A 15,469-nucleotide genomic window follows, 5' to 3' on the forward strand; every position below is an offset into this window, starting at 1 on the left:
TTGATTTATGGAAGGTCACATAACTGGTAAATGACAGAGCCAGGCAAAGGCTTGGATCCACCATATTTAAAATAATAATCTGTAATCCCTTATTGTTTGGGTCCCCTTTCCCAGCTTTCAGGATGCATCTAGAATATGCACCCTGTTATCCTAAACTTCCTCTAGATATCCTACCCCACCCAATTATAGGCTTGGAGGAGGCATCCTTGGAAGGGAGAAATTGGAGGCCCCATCAAAGAGATCTGGATGTCAGAAAGGACATCAATGCATCTCTTGTTTATCTTTTTGTCAGTCTTGGGGCTTGAACTCAGCCCGGGAGCTGTCCCTCAACTCTGCAGATCAAGGCTAGCGCTCTACCACTTGAACCATAGTGCTATTTCCAGTTTTCTGGTGGTTTATTGGAGATAAGGGTCTCACAAACTTGCCTGCCTGGGCTGGCTTTGAACTGGGACCCTCAGTTCTCAGCCTCCTGAGTAGCTAGGATTACAGACGTGAGCCACTGACACCTGGCCATCAATGCATCTCTATGCCAGCTGTACCCACATATTCTATCCTCTTTCCTCAGGATCAATCTGCTAGAAACAGAATCATCTTGTGGATTTTGCCTGCCTTAAAACCACCTGCTGAAGGTATTCCTCATGAAAGTAATGCCATTTCTGGGACTTTACTCCATCCTCCTGCTGCTATCTCAGACAGTCTTTCTCATGAACCATGAATGTGTTCCCATTTTATCTCGCCCCCCACCTCCCACAGAAGATTCCAGAACTATCCAGAGTTCTAGGTTCCCCAGAAAAGGTTGCTTCCCACCAGCATCATGGATGATGATATTGAAAATTCAGAGTCCAGAAGCTAGAAAATTTCTCACTTTCCAGGTGAGATATCCCAAGACTGCTAACACCTCTGAGACCTCAATTTGTCCCTTGTGAGGGGGGAATGACACCAGACCTGAACCCCAGGTAAACTCATGCTTTCCCTTGGCTAGCAAGCCATCATCTAGAATCTCTCACCCACAGTCTTTTCCTTTTTCTGCCATAACTCACCTAATACCCTTCCAATATCAACAAATTGCTTTACTGTCCTCACCCAATTTTGGGGAGGGGGGAGGTACTGGTACTGGAGCTTGAACTCAGGGCCTGAGAACTGTCTTTCAGCCTTTTCATTCAAGGCTGATGCTCTACCACTTGAGCCACAGCTCCACTTTTGGTGGTAAGAGTCTTGGAGATAAGGAAAATGGGTGAAACTGACATTGGAGAGCTAGTCCCTGTTATCTAATAGGATTTGATGGGAATTCCAAGATCCTATACCAACACTTTCATCTAATATAAATTTGCATTAGCATTATTTCCAAGAGATATAGGCAGACAATAAAGTAGGGATATGATCTGTCACAGAATTTTGGGAGGAGCTGGGAATGTGGCTTAGTGGTAGAGTGCTTGCCTAGCATGCATGAAGCCCTGGGTTCAGTTCCTCAGTACCACATAAACAGAAAAAGCGGGAAGTGGAACTGTGGCTCAAGTGGTAGAGTGCCAGCCTTGAGCAAAAGAAGCTCAGGGACAGCCCGGGCCCTGAGTTCAAGCCCCATGACTGAAAAAAAAAAAAAAAAAAAGAATATTAGGAGCAAGGGAAGTTCCTCTATATATAACCTCAAATTGAACCATCAGGTCTCTGTGATTTCTTTGTTCCTTTTGGTGGTCCTGAGTTATCAGGGGCATGTTATGTTACCTTCCAAGGTCTTATTCTTAGGAAGTAACTTTCCATGAGGTCAGGACACAGCTGCAGTCAGTGTTGGTTGAGTGGAGTCCCTCATCCCTCTCTCCTGCCACATTAGAAGTGACTTGGGATCCTCTTTCTAATCTATTTACCACGTAGAATCTCTGATCTACAATGGTTCAGTCTATGAGTTACAATAGTAACTAGAGTAACTCATAGATCATTTGAAAATATTTTTGTTTGTTTTTGTTTTTTTTTGGGTCCGGTCGTGGGGCCTGAACTCTGGGCCTGGGCGCTGTCCCTCAGCTCTTCAGCTCAAGGCTAGCACTCTACCACATGAGCCACAGCACCACTTCTGGCTTTTTTCTTTTTGCTTATGTGGTGCTGAGGAATCGAACCCAGGGCCTCAGGCATGCAAGGCAAGCACTCTACCACTGAGCCACCTTCCCAGCCCACAAGACTTCTTAAGAATCCGGTCCTGGTTCAGTTTTTGTTACTCAACATGTTCTTAGGGAATTTGTCTGTGGACAGGATGAGATGGAAATTTCCAGTTGTATGGGCCTTTGCACAGGCTGACACACCCTTCACCCCCACTCTAGTGTGGTGTGGTATCCCATTTCCATCTCTTCCCCCACCCTTTTTTTTCCCCTTTGTACCAATACTGGGGCTTAACTCATAGTCTGGGCACTGTCCCTTAGCTTTTCCCACTCAAGGCTGGCCCTCTATCACTTGAGCCATAGTGCCACTTCCGGTTTTCTGGTGGTTAATTGGGGATATGAGTCTCATGGACTTTTCTGCCCTGGTTGGCTTTGAACTGTGATCCTCAGTTCTCAGCCTCCTGAGTAGCTAGGATTACAGGTGTGAGCCACTGTGCCCGGCTCTAATTCTGATTTATTGTTGGTTAAAGAGATCAGTCTTGGGGCTGGGAAGATGGCTCAGTGGTAGAGCGCTTGCCTTGCATGCCTGAGGCCCTGAGTTCGATTCCCCAGCACCACATAAGCAAAAAGAAAAAACAGCTGGAAGTGGTGCTGTGGCTCAAGTGGTAGAGCGCTAGCCTTGAGCTGAAGAGCTGAGGGACAGCGCCCAGGCCCAGAATTCAGGCCCCACGACCGGACCCCCAAAAACAAAACAAAACAAGACATCAGAGTCTCTTAGGCTTGTCTACCTAGATGGCTTCGAAGCTGTAATCCTCAGATCTCAGCCCCCCAAGTAATTAGGATTATAGGCATAAGCCCCTCCTTAACCATTCCCCTTAAAACAACTTTTTCCTCAGTTTTATTCTAATCTTCCTAATCATCACTTTCTCAGACCTTCCATAGAACTGGTTTTATTTTCATTTTTTTAAATTTTTTGTTGATTGTAGGGCTTGAACTCTGGGCCTGGGCGCTGTCCCTCAGCTCTTCAGCTCAAGGTGAGTGCTCTATGGCTTGAGCCACAGCACCACTTCTGGTTTTCTAGTGGTTTATTGGAGATAAGAATCTCATGGAGGGCTGGGAAGGTGGCTCAGTGGTAGAGCGCTTGCCTTGCATGCCAGAGGCCCTGGGTTCGATTCCTCAGCACCACATAAGCAAAAAGAAAAAAGCCAGAAGTGGCGCTATAGCTTAAGTGGTAGAGTGCTAGCCTTGAGCTGAAGAGCTGAGGGACTATGCCCAGGCCCAGAGTTCAGGCCCCATGACCAGAACCCCCCCTCCAAAAAAAAAAAAAAGAATCTCATGGAGGGGCTGGGAAAGTGGCTCAGTGGTAGAATGCTTGCCTTGCATGCATGAGGCCCTGGGTTCGATTCGATTCCTCAGCACCACATAAGCAAAAAGAAAAAAGCTGGAAATGGTGCTGTGGCTCAAATGGTAGAGCGCTAGCCTTGAGCTGAAGAGCTGAGGGACAGCGCCCAGGTCCAGAGTTCAGGCCCCACGACCAGGCACAAAAAAAAAAAAAAAGAATCTCATGGACTTTCCTGCCTGGGCTGGCTTTGAACTACAATCCTCAGATCTCAGCCTCCTGAGTAGCTAGGATTACAGGAGTGAGCCACCAGCCCTCCCCCCTTAAAAAAAATCAATAAACACTTGTCTAGTGAATGAATTACAAGTTCCTTCCCTTTGCAAGTGGCATAAACTCACCTCAAACCAATATTAGCAAAACAAACAAAACATCAAAGCTGAAAACAAGCCCAGGGGTAATTTTAATTGAAAAAATCCCCAGAAATAGGTCGAGGGTGGCTAACACAACACAACATTCTGATAAAATAGCACTAGGAATCCATCTCTCTTGAATCTTTACTCTTCCTCTGTGTTTGTTACAACATATTAATTCATGTTAATCATCAAATTTTTCCCACACAGTGGCAAAGAGGACCCTCAACAGCTGCAGGTTTATGACCTAACAGCTGAGCAACCCCAGTGAAGAGGATTTATTTCCACATCTTTTCAGCTAGCATCTCAGCAATGATTTCCATTGGTCCCTATAGATTGTACAGCCCACTGTGCTTCTGGTCAAACAGACATTATGTGAATACTTCTAGAACCCATCAGAAACTTGTAATGAAGAGTAAAAGAATACTGGTCACTGGTGGCTCATGCCTGTAATCCTAGCTACTAAGTAAGGAAGCTGAGATCTGAAGATTGTGGTTCGAAGCTAGCCTGGGCAGGACAGTCCGTGAGATTTTATTTTTGTCAGTGTAGGGCCTGAACACTGGGCCTGGACGCTGTCCCTTGGCTCTTCAGCTCAAGGTTAGTGCTCTACCACTTGAGCCACAGCGCCACTTTCAGATTTTCCTGCTTATTGTACTGGGAAGGTAGCTCAGTGGTAGAGGGCTTGCCTTGCATGCATGAGGCCCTGGGTTCGATTCTTCAGCACCACATTAGCAAAAAGAAAAAAGCCAGAAGTAGCACTGTGACTCAAGTGGTAGAGCACTAGCCTTGAGCTGAAGAGCTGAGGGACAGCGCCCAGGCCCAGAGTTCAGGCCCCATGACCCAACCCCCCCCCCCCAAAAAAAAAAAAGACTACCAGATTTTCCTGCTTATGTGGTGAAGAATCAAACCCAGGGCCTTATGCATGCAAGGCAAGCACTCTATCACTGAGCTACCTTCCCAGCCCAAGTCCAGGAGATTTTTTTTTTTTTTTTTTTTTGTCTGTCATGGGGCTTGAACTCTGGGCCTGAACTCTGTCCCTCAGCTCTTCAACTCAAGGTGAGCGCTCTACCACTTGAGCCACTGCACCACTTCTGGTTTTCTGAGTGGTTTATTGGAGATAAGAGTCTCTCAGACTTTTCTGCCCAAGCTGGCTTTGAACTGTGATCCTCAGATCTCAGCCTCCTGAGTAGCTAGGATTACAGGTTCCTGGCCAGAAGTGGCGTTGTGGTTCAAGTGGTAGAGTGCTCACCTGGACCTAAAGAGCTCAGGCACAGCGCCCAGGCCCAGAGTTCAAACCCCATGACCAACTGATGAGAGAGGGGGAGAGAGAGAAAGGGGGGGGAAGGAGGGAGGGAGAGAGAGAGAGAGAGAGTGTCTGTCTCAGGGTATTTTGAAAAAAAGAAAAAAAGTGGTTTGGGAATGTGGCTTAGTGGTAGAGTGCTTGCCTAGCATGCATGAAGCCTGAGGTTTGATTCCTCAGTACCACATACACAGAAAAAGCTGGAAGTGGTGCTGTGGCTCAAGTGGTAGAGTGCTAGCTTGGAGCAAAAAGAAGTTCAGGGTAGTGCCTAGGCCCTGAGTTCAAGTCCCAGGACTGGCAAAATGAAAGAAAGAAAGCAAGAAAGAAAGAGAGAGAAAGAAAGAAAGAAAGCAAGAAAGGAAGAGAGAGAAAGAAAGAAAGAAAGCATCATTTGCAGAGGAAAATTATGTTGCCTTATCTTAAGAGAAAAGAGAAAGGAAGACAGGCAGACAAAACAACCCACTGTTTTTTCCAAATGATCTGTTTGTAACTGTGCTGGGAGCCAGAGATGAAAAAGACAACAAAATCCAGCTCATGATTTGAAAGAGTTTGCAATTAGTGGGAGAGGCAGATGTTCAAAATAGCTCAAAGAGCTGCTTGTAAGAGGAAAAACAAGGCTCAACGTCAGTGTCCGGGGCTGGGGGGAGGCAGTAATGGGGGAAATCAGTCCTGCTTGGGGATTATGGGAAAAGGGAGAGGAGGAAAGGGCCTTTTAAATTGCTACTGTAAACATGGGTAGATTTTCAGTAGATGTTGCTGGAGGGCAGAGGAAGCATTGAACTTGCTTTTCATGCCATTAGATCCTAAAAAAAAAAAAAAACTCATATTATTGCATTGATCATTGCTATTCAGTTAGAAGTACAGTCACGCATTGCTTGAAATCCTTAGTGGATTTTGACAGTGTACACACAGTACAGTGAGATTGCAGAATGTAATGTACACAGTGCAAGAGGCTCCAACATCATTAGGAGGTAATAACCTTAGGGGACCACTACAGTACATGTCATCCATCATTGGCTGAAACATCGCTCTGCAGCTCATGACTGTGTAAAAGAAAGGACATTGGCCAGCTTAAAGGGAAAATAAGTTCCTGTTGAATGGCTGCCAAGATATTCCTTGGACTCCAAGGAATCATGGAGTACAGTCTAGAAGAGTAGGAATTAGGGGATCTCTGGGGACTTCTGCAGGAGGAGATGATGGAGTGCTGACACCAGTGGAATTCTGCGCCCAAGCTTCCAAGCTCTGAGGCTGTCCATTTCCAATTCCAGATTCCTGGCACAGAGAGGATCTGATTAAACCCAGTTAACACTAGTATCTGCCCTAGATTTAATTATTTATGGCCAGGAGGACAGGATCATATCTTAGATGTGGCCAAAGGAGTCATATTCTGCTGTATGATTGGTGAGTTGGGAGGAGAAAATCCTGGGAAAGGATTAGTGAGTTAGGCAGAATACCAAGAAGTAAGTATCTATTAAAAGCAGCAGATGCTAGCTGGGCATAGTGGTACAGGATTGTAATCCCAGTGACTCGGGATTGGGGTTGGATGGGGGGTTGGGGGGCGCGGTAAGACAAGGCATGAAAGAGTTATCAGAAGAAAGATGTATATTAAATTGGTAGAATTAGATGAATTTTCCAAGGGAGGAATAAAAAAAGAATTTAGAATCTGGGTAGGAGGCAGGGGTATGGTTTAGTGGTAGAACGGTTCCTGGTAAGAAGATAAAGGAAGAGGTGGAGGAGGAGGTGGCAACAGGCATCTTTCAGAGAATGATAGGAGGAAAGAGAGTAGAGTAGAACATAGGATGTTCAAAAAGGTGGCTGACATCTGTTGATTTAGCTACTCAGGAGGCTGAGATCTATCTGAGGATCATGGTTTGAAGCCAGCTTAGGCAGGAAAGTCCATGAGACTCTTAACTTCAATTAACCAGCAAAAAGTTGGAAGTCAATATGTGGCACCCTGGTAGGGGGCTAGCCTGACTACAAAAACTCAGAGACAGTATCCAGGTCCTGAGTTTAAGCCCCAGCATGCACACGCACACACACACACACACACACACACACACACACACACACACACTGCAAGTGTGGCTCAAGTGGTACAGTGCCAGCCTTGAGAGAACAAGCCAAGCAAGAACACGAGGCCCTGAGTTCAATTCCCCCGTACTGGCACAGAAAAGAATGCAGCCCCTGAACATGGCTACTTAGTTAAGGTCCTGTTGAGCCAATGAAGTGCTCTCTGTCAGGATTAGAATTAGGAGCTGACAGACAGAAATAAGTATTTTCAGGCAAGTCATGACATGTGAAGGGCAGAACTTCAGCAGCGGGATGTTTCACAAACTTCTGGGAACTGTTTTTCCTAAGGTGTGGTTATATAACTCTTCATTGGAATTTGGGAGCAATCTCCGGCCTCTCTCTCATTCTCTTCTCTCTCCCCTTCTTTCTTTCTCTCTGCTTTTTCTTTCTTCCTTCCTTTTTTCTCTCCTTCCTAACATCTTCCCTCTCTCCCTCCCTCCTTCCCTCCCTCCCTTCCTTCCTCCCTTCCTTCTTTCCTTCCTTCCTTCCTTCCTTCCTTCCTTCCTTCCTTCCTTCCTTCCTTCCTTCCTTCCTTCCTTCCTTCCTTCCTTCCTTCCTTCCTTCCTTCCTTCCTGTCTCTTTCTATAGTCCTGAGCTTTTTTTTGCTCAAGGCTATCATTCTATGGCTTGAGCTATAATTCCACTTACAGCTCTGTTTTCAGTTGTTTGTTGGAGAAAGAGTCTCATAGGCTTTCTTTCCCTAGGCTAGTTTTCAACTGCAATCCTTGCATCTCAATCTCCTGAGTAGCTAGTATTACAGATATGAAGCCACCATTGCTCAGCTCTTTCTTTTTTTCCTTCTTTCTTTTTGGTCAGTCATGAGGCCTGAACTCTGGGCCTGGATGCTGACCCTCAGCTCTTCAGTTCAAGGCTAGCACTCTATCACTTGAGCCATAGCACTACTTCTGGCTTTTTCTGCTTATGTGGTACTGAGGAATCAAACCCAGGGCCTCATGCATGTAAGGCAAGCACTCTACCACTGAGCCACCTTCCCAGCTCTTCCCACCTTTCCCAGCCCAGCTCTTCCTTTTTTGAGACAGAGTTTTATTATGTAGCCCAGGCTGGCCTTGAACTTGTGATCCTCCTGCCTCAACCTCCTGAATGCTGGGATTATGGGAACACACTCACATACCCTTCTAGGGCTTGAACTCAGGGCCTGAACACTGTCCCTTAGGTTTAGTGGTAGCTGGTGCTCTACCACTCAAGCCACCCCTTCACTTCTTGCTTTTGGAGTGATTAATTGAAGATAGAAGTGTCATGGACTTTCCAGCCTATGCTGATTTCTAACCTTGATCCTCAGATCCCAGCCTCCTGATTAGCTAGAATCACAGGCACGAGCTCCTAGTTCCTGGGTCTGTGTCCTTTCTTTTCTTTTCTTTTCTTTTTTTTTGGTCGGTCATGGGGCTTGAACCCTGAGCTTGGACGCTGTCCCTGCACTCTTCAGCTCAAGGCAAGTGCTCTACCGCTTGAGCCACAATGCCACTCCCGGTTTTCTAGTGGTTTTTATTGGAGATAAGAGTCTCACAGAGGGCTAGGAAGGTGGCTCAGTGGTAGAGCGCTTGCCTTGCATGCATGAGGCCCTGGGTTTGATTCCTCAGCACCACATACGAAGAAAAAAAATGCCGGAAGTGGCGCTGTGGCTCAAGTGGTAGAGTGCTAGCCTTGTGCAGAAGAGCTGAGGGACAGTGCCCAGGCCCAGAGTTCAGGCCCCATAACTGGACTCAAAAAAAAAAAAAAAAAAAAAAAAAGAGCCTCACAGACTTTCCTGCCTGGGCTGGCTTTGAACCATGATCCTCAGATCTCAGCCTCCTGAGTAGCTAGGATTACAGGCATGAGCCACCGGCGCCTGGCTGATCTGTGTTCTTTCTATAAGTCCCTTCTTCACTATTTTTCATAAGCTAAAGATATATGGCTCACACTTGTAATCCTAGTTACCCAGGAGGCTGAGGATCAAAGTTCAAAGCCAGTTTGAGCAGGAAAGTCCGCGATACTCTTATCTCTAATAAACCTCCAGAAAACTGGAAATGGCCCTGTGGCTCAAGTGGTAGAGCGCTAGCCTTGAGCTGAAGAGCTGAGGGACAGCGCCCAGGCCCAGAGTTCAAGCCCCATGACAGAAAAAAAAAAAAAGATACATAATACAGAGCTAATGTATTTATTGAGTAGCACATTGTGTCATATATTGAATCAAGAGCTTTGCTAATTGTCTCATTTTTTCTTCTCACAACCCCTGGGGTAGGTGCTTCCATATTCCTTGTTGCAGTGTTCCCCAGAACCTTCTTCCTAGTTCTTCTTCTTCTTCTTCTTTTTTTAAATTACATTGTCTTGGTTTGTTTTAGACGGGAATTGGGCAAATTCTGGCAATACTACTTCGGCTTCAGTGTGCAATATGCAGGTGCCCAGAAATTCAGGGTTGGGAGAAGGGAATCAGCTACCCTTTGAAAGGGTCCAAAATATGGAACGCTTCACGAATTTGCGTGTCATCCTTGCACAGGGGCCATGCTAATCTTCTCTGTATTGTTCCAATTTTAGTATATGTGCTGCTGAAGCCAACACTCTTTCTTAGTTCTTATCTGCCATGCTTCACAGGGAGTTTGAGAATATCTTCCAAGGAAAGAATTTTAATGTAAGCCCACCAAATGAGGGTGACAAGGCTTAGAGAGATTGAGAACCTGGAGCCCCATGTTTATGCAGCTTATCTTGTATCAGAATCAGGATTCAAACCCAGGATGTCTCTCTTACTTTAGCTCCCCTCAATTGTTAAGTGTTTTGTTTTTGTTGTTTAGTCAGTCATGGGGCTTGAACTCAGGGCTTGGGCCTGTCTCTGAGCTTTTATGCTCAAGACTAGTGCTCTAGGGCTGGGAAGGTGGCTCAGTGGTAGAGTGCTTGCCTTGCATGCCTGAGGCCCTGGGTTCCATTCCTTAACACCACATAAGCAAAAAGAAAAAAGCCGGAAGTGGTGCTGTGGCTCAAGTGGTAGAGTGCTAGCCTTGAGCTGAAGAGTTTAGGGACAGCGCCTAGGCCCAGAGTTCAGGCCCCAGGACCAGACCCCAAAAAAAAAAAAAAAAAAGACTAGTGCTCTACCACTCTGAGCCACAGCTCCACTTCCAGTTTGGGTGGTTAATTGGAGATAAGAGTCTCATGGAATTTCCTGCCCAGGCTGGCTTGGAGCTGCAAACCTCAGATCTCAGCTGAGTAGCTAGGATTACAGGCATGAGCCGCCAGCACCTAGCTTCAACTGTCAAGTTAATGCAACTGCTTCTATTAACCATCAAAGCCAAGAGAGAAAGGGATGTCCCAGAGGAGAAAAAGAAATGATTGACAGCATCAGAGGTTCTTCAGCAAAGCTAAGTACAGTGACAGCAGGGCTCGGTCAGCACTCAGGAAGATGAAGCAAGACCTTTGAAAATTCCAGGATAGCTTGAGCTATATGGTGACAACCTGTCTCCGGGAAGAAAAAGAAGTAAGTTAGATATATTGAGAACATTAACCTTGATGAGGAGGTTCTTTTGTGGCCTGCAGGAGACAGTCTTCTGTCTGGCAGGAGAAAGCAGAAGTCACTTGGATAAAGCAAGTGCATGAGGACATGGGGACAATAATGGGAGAGAAGTAATGAGGAAATAGCAGGGCTAAGACAGAGAGAACCTGGCCAGTGGCTCATGTTTATAGTGCCAGCTACTCCAGAGGTTGAGATCTAAGGATCAAGGTTCAAAGCCAGCCCTAGCAGACTCTCATCTCCAATCAGCTAGCAAAATGCCCAAAGTGGCAGTATAGCTCAAATGGTAGAGGGTCAACCTTGAGTGGAAGAGCTAAGCAAGAGCATGAGGCCCTGAGTTCAAGCCTTAGTATGCATAAAATTATAATAAAAAGCTAGCCCAAGCAGAAAAGTCTGTGAGACTCTATCTCTAATTAACCAGCAAAGAGTCAAGCTGGAGGTGTGGCTCAAGTGGTAGAGTGCCAGCAATGAGCAAGAAAACTGAGTATACAAGGCTGAGTTCAAGCCTCAAAACAGGAAGAAAAAAAAAGACAGGAGAGAGGGATTGTAGTGTGTTTCAAATGGTAGTGTGCCTGCCCTGTAAGCACAGAGTTCAAACCCCAGTACTACCAAAGGGGACGGGGGAGGGAAAGACAAGTGAGAGGAAGTATCTTCAAAGACAGAAGGGAAGGAACAAGAGGAGAAAGCTAGGAGGAGGAGAGAATTGAAAAAGCTGCCAGAAAGGGACCAGGAGCTCATATTATTATTATTATTATATTTTTTTGTCAGTTGTGGAGCTTGAACTCTGGGCCTTGGCGCTGTCCCTAAGCTCTTCAGCTCAAGGCAACCACTTGAGCCACAGTGCCACTTCCAGCTTTCAGGTGGTTAATTGGAGATAAGAGTCTCGTGGAAGTTCCTGCCCAGGCTGGCATTGAACCGTGATCCTTAGTTCTCAGCCTCCTGAGTAGCTAGGATTACAGGTGTGAGCCAGTGGAGCCGGGCTTCATCTAATTATTTACTATTTACTAAACACATAGTCTATACATCTTTCTGGAAATAACAGGATGGGGAAGGGGTAGACAAGAGACCCTATCCACAGATAAATAAAATCAGAATTACAATGAGTTCACAGGAAATAGGATATAGGGGAAGTGATTAACAGAGTGGGAGTAACTTTAGATAGTTGTGGCTAGACTTAGTCTCTAGCAGTAAAACAGGTAGAGTAAAAAGGAACTAGTTACACCAAAGCCAGAGATCAGAGAGAAACAGCGTATGCAAAGGCCCTGAGCTGGGAAGTAGACTGGCTGGAATTCAGTTGTAGCAGGGAAGATGGCAGTGGGCAGGGCCTGGCAGGGGTGGGATAAAGAACTCTTTTATCTGAAGGCCCATGGGAAGCTACTACAGGAACTGAATGACAGGATATGAATGGTGGTTAAGCAATGTTGGAAAAAACCTTAGACTTGAAAATTTTGAGTTGAGAGGACTGTTTTTCAGGCCGGAGGAAATCTTAATCATGCTCCTATGATGATGTCTGAGTGGTGTTTTTGTAGCTAGAAGAGCCAAGGAATTCACAGTGAATAGACCGAATAGACTTCCCCTCAGAGAGGCTAGTGAGTTGGGCAGTTCTTGCCTCTGCCTATTTTTTTTTTGGTCGGTTCTGGGGCTTGAATTCAGGGCCTGGGCCTGAGCTGTTTTGCTCAAGGCTAATGCTCTACTACTTTGAGCCACAGTACCACTTCTGGTTTTCTGGTGATTAACTGGAGATAAGAGTCTGATGGACTTTACTATCCAGGCTGGCTTTGAACTGTGATCCTCAGATCTCAGTCTCCCAAGTAGTTGGGGTTAGAGGTTGGAGCCGTGGGAACCCAATGGCTTGATTCTATTTTCAGTTCACTCCTGTTTCTAGTTGTGGAACCAGTTCTGGACCTGTCTCTCATTTCCTTCCTTTTCTCTTCCTTCCTTCCTTCCTTCCTTCCTTCCTTCCTTCCTTCCTTCCTTCCTTCCTTCCTTCCTTTCTCTCTCTCTCTCTCTCCCCCTCTGTCTCTCTCTCTCTTTTTCAATTCACCTCATACTTGGTGTTGGGAAAATAGAGAGCAGAAAAGGAATAGGCTGGACTCAATTGTCAGCAGGTGAGGACTGTTTGAGGGGCGCAGACCTTCCCACTGAGGTTGTGCAAGGGACTAGATTTTGGGGTGGGTTTATGTAGGGCTTAACAAGGAAGCAGAGCATAAAAAAATGGGGTCTGGTCTCCTTGGGATCAAAGATGATGTCCTTGGCCAGGCCCACAGTGGAAGCTGGTGTGGGGGCTAGTGTCTCCTGAGGCCAAGGTCAGGATGACCTGCCTGTGGACAAGCACGTGCACACACACCTGGTGCTTTGCTTGACCCTGGGGAATAAGGTAGGATTCAATCCTTCATATTCCATCTTCAGATTCATAAAAAAATTGGGCCAAGAGGGGGAGAGGCAGATCCTTCATTTGGTATATAGCCCAGGGTAGCCTCCTGAGCCTCCTGCCTCAGCCTCTCAAATGCTGAAATTATAGACATGTGCTACCCTGCTTGGCTAGTCCTTTACTTCCTAAGGCTTGATTTCCTAAGTCATAAAGTGAGAATCATAATACTCACTTCATTGGCTTCTGGTGAGATCAACTTGAAATAATTCATATAAAATGCATATACTTCCTGGAACATGGCTATTGCTTAAGTGTTAATTATTAATATTAATTTTATGTATCAGGGAGTAGGCTAATAAATGGACACATTATAGTTCAAGGTAATGAATGTTATTCTGGATGAATAAACAACCTGCTGAATGACTCTAGCAGAAGAAGAGATTACCTTTGCCAGGAAGAATCCTGGAAATCCCAGAGGAGGTAATATGGGAACAGAGCTTTGGGAAATGAACAGGACTTTTCCAGCAGGGAGTGTGGAAAGGAAGACAATCTAGGTGAAGGGAAGAATACCCTTAAAGGCACAAAGTTATAGAAGGTACTAACGTGTTTGGAGGCAGGCGATAAATTCAGTGTGGGAGCTGAGGGTATAAGATGAGGTTGGCAAGGCAGAGTTCAGGTCAGAATTTGTAGGATTGTGCCTGTCAGAATAAATGGGAAGGGGTACTATAACAATGATTGAACTCTTTTTTTGTTGTTGTTGTTGGTCGTGTGGCCTGGGCGCTGTCCCTCAGCTCTTCAGCTCAAGGCAAGTGCTCTACCACTTGAGCTACAGTGCCATTTCCAGTTTTCTGGTGGTTTATTGGAGATAAGAGTTTCACGGACTTTCCTGCCGGGCTGACTTTGAACCACGATCCTCAGATCTCAGCCTCCTGAGTAACTAGGATTACAGGCATGAGCTGAGGGTACCCGGCTTGATTGAACTCTTTTTTTTTTTTTTTGGGTCCGGTCATGGGGCCTGAACTCTGGGCCTGGGCGCTGTCCCTCAGCTCTTCAGCTCAAGGCTAGCACTCTGCCACTTGAGCCACAGCGCCACTTCCGGCTTTTCTTTTTTCTTTTTGCTTATGTGGTGCTGAGGAATCGAACCCAGGGCCTCATGCATGCAAGGCAAGCACTCTACCACTGAGCCACCTTGATTGAACTCTTATCATCCGTCTGGCATGGTGTTGGATAGTCAGTTTTTTTTTTCTTTTAACTTAGATTTTATCTGTAGATATTAGGGAATAGGAATGTTTGTGGGTTTGTTTCTTCGTTTTGCGGGGGTTGAGGGTGGGGGGGAGAGTGGGAGTCCTTGGGCTTGAACTCAGGGCCTGGATGCTGTCCTTGAGCTTCTTTGCCCAGGGCTAGCATTCTACCACTTGAGCCACAGCCATACATCTGCTTTTTGGTGGTTAACTGGAGATTAGAGTCTTGCATGAGCCATTGGCTCATGCCTGTAATCTAGCTACTCAGGAGGCTGAAATCTAAGCATCAAGGTTCAATGCCAGCCTGTGCAGGAACATCTGTGAGACACTTATCTCCAATTAACCACCAGAAAGCTGGTGGTAGGCTCAAATGGTAGAGTCTCCAGGCTGGTTTTGAATTGCTATCCTCATATCTCAGCCTCTTGAGTAGTTAGGATTACAGACATGAACTATCAGTGCCTAGCCCTATCAGAGCCTTTTATTTTTCCTCAGTCCTGGGGCTTAAACTCAGAGCCTGGGCAAGGTCCCTGAGCTTCTTTTTGCTCAAGACTATTACTCTACCACTTGAGTCACTTCCAATCTTTTACTGTTTATGGGGTACTGAGGATTCAAACCCAGGGCTTCCTGTATGTAAGCACTATACCACTAAGCCACATTCCCAGCCTTAGCAGAGCTTTTTAAAGCAGACGGTGATATGATTGAATATTGAAGTTTTAGGCTGATCCAAGGCAACAAGGGGAAGGATAGAGTGAAGAGAGATGTTGGGCCAACAAAGCTTTGGCGGAAGTGAGAGAAACTATAGCATTTCCCCAAAGAAGGGTGTATAAAGGTATGTGAGGTATGTGCACAGTAGGGATGTTGGAAGGGAAAGGAAGGCCAACTCCTAGCAGTCAGAGTAGGAAGGCAGGGTTTGAGTGGATGGATAAAGCTGGGTGGTAGAATCCAAAATCCTGATTCTGAGCCCCCTTAGGATACCTCTGTGGTCTAGATATTGTACAATTAATTGGTCTGAAGTTTCTCTCATTTTTATGTTGAGATAGGGTCTTTCTAAGTCACTCAGGTTTGGCCTTGAACTTCAAATTGTTCTGCTTCAACCACTCCAGTGCCTGGAATTGTTATTTATTTTATCTTATTACTTTTATTTATTTATTTATTTTT

The 15,469-nt window shown here is 45.8% G+C and overlaps 1 non-coding gene across 1 annotated transcript; it reads right to left on the bottom strand.

Moving 5' to 3' along the window:
* Positions 1-9,652: 9,652 nt before the first annotated feature.
* Positions 9,653-9,759, bottom strand: LOC122103622. Its single transcript, XR_006146795.1, has one exon. It is a non-coding gene; the product is annotated as a U6 spliceosomal RNA (small nuclear RNA).
* Positions 9,760-15,469: the final 5,710 nt, after the last annotated feature.

Source organism: Dipodomys spectabilis, unplaced genomic scaffold (genome assembly GCF_019054845.1).
Source record: "Dipodomys spectabilis isolate Male_0828 unplaced genomic scaffold, ASM1905484v1 ptg000018l, whole genome shotgun sequence".
Lineage (NCBI taxonomy): Eukaryota > Metazoa > Chordata > Mammalia > Rodentia > Heteromyidae > Dipodomys > Dipodomys spectabilis.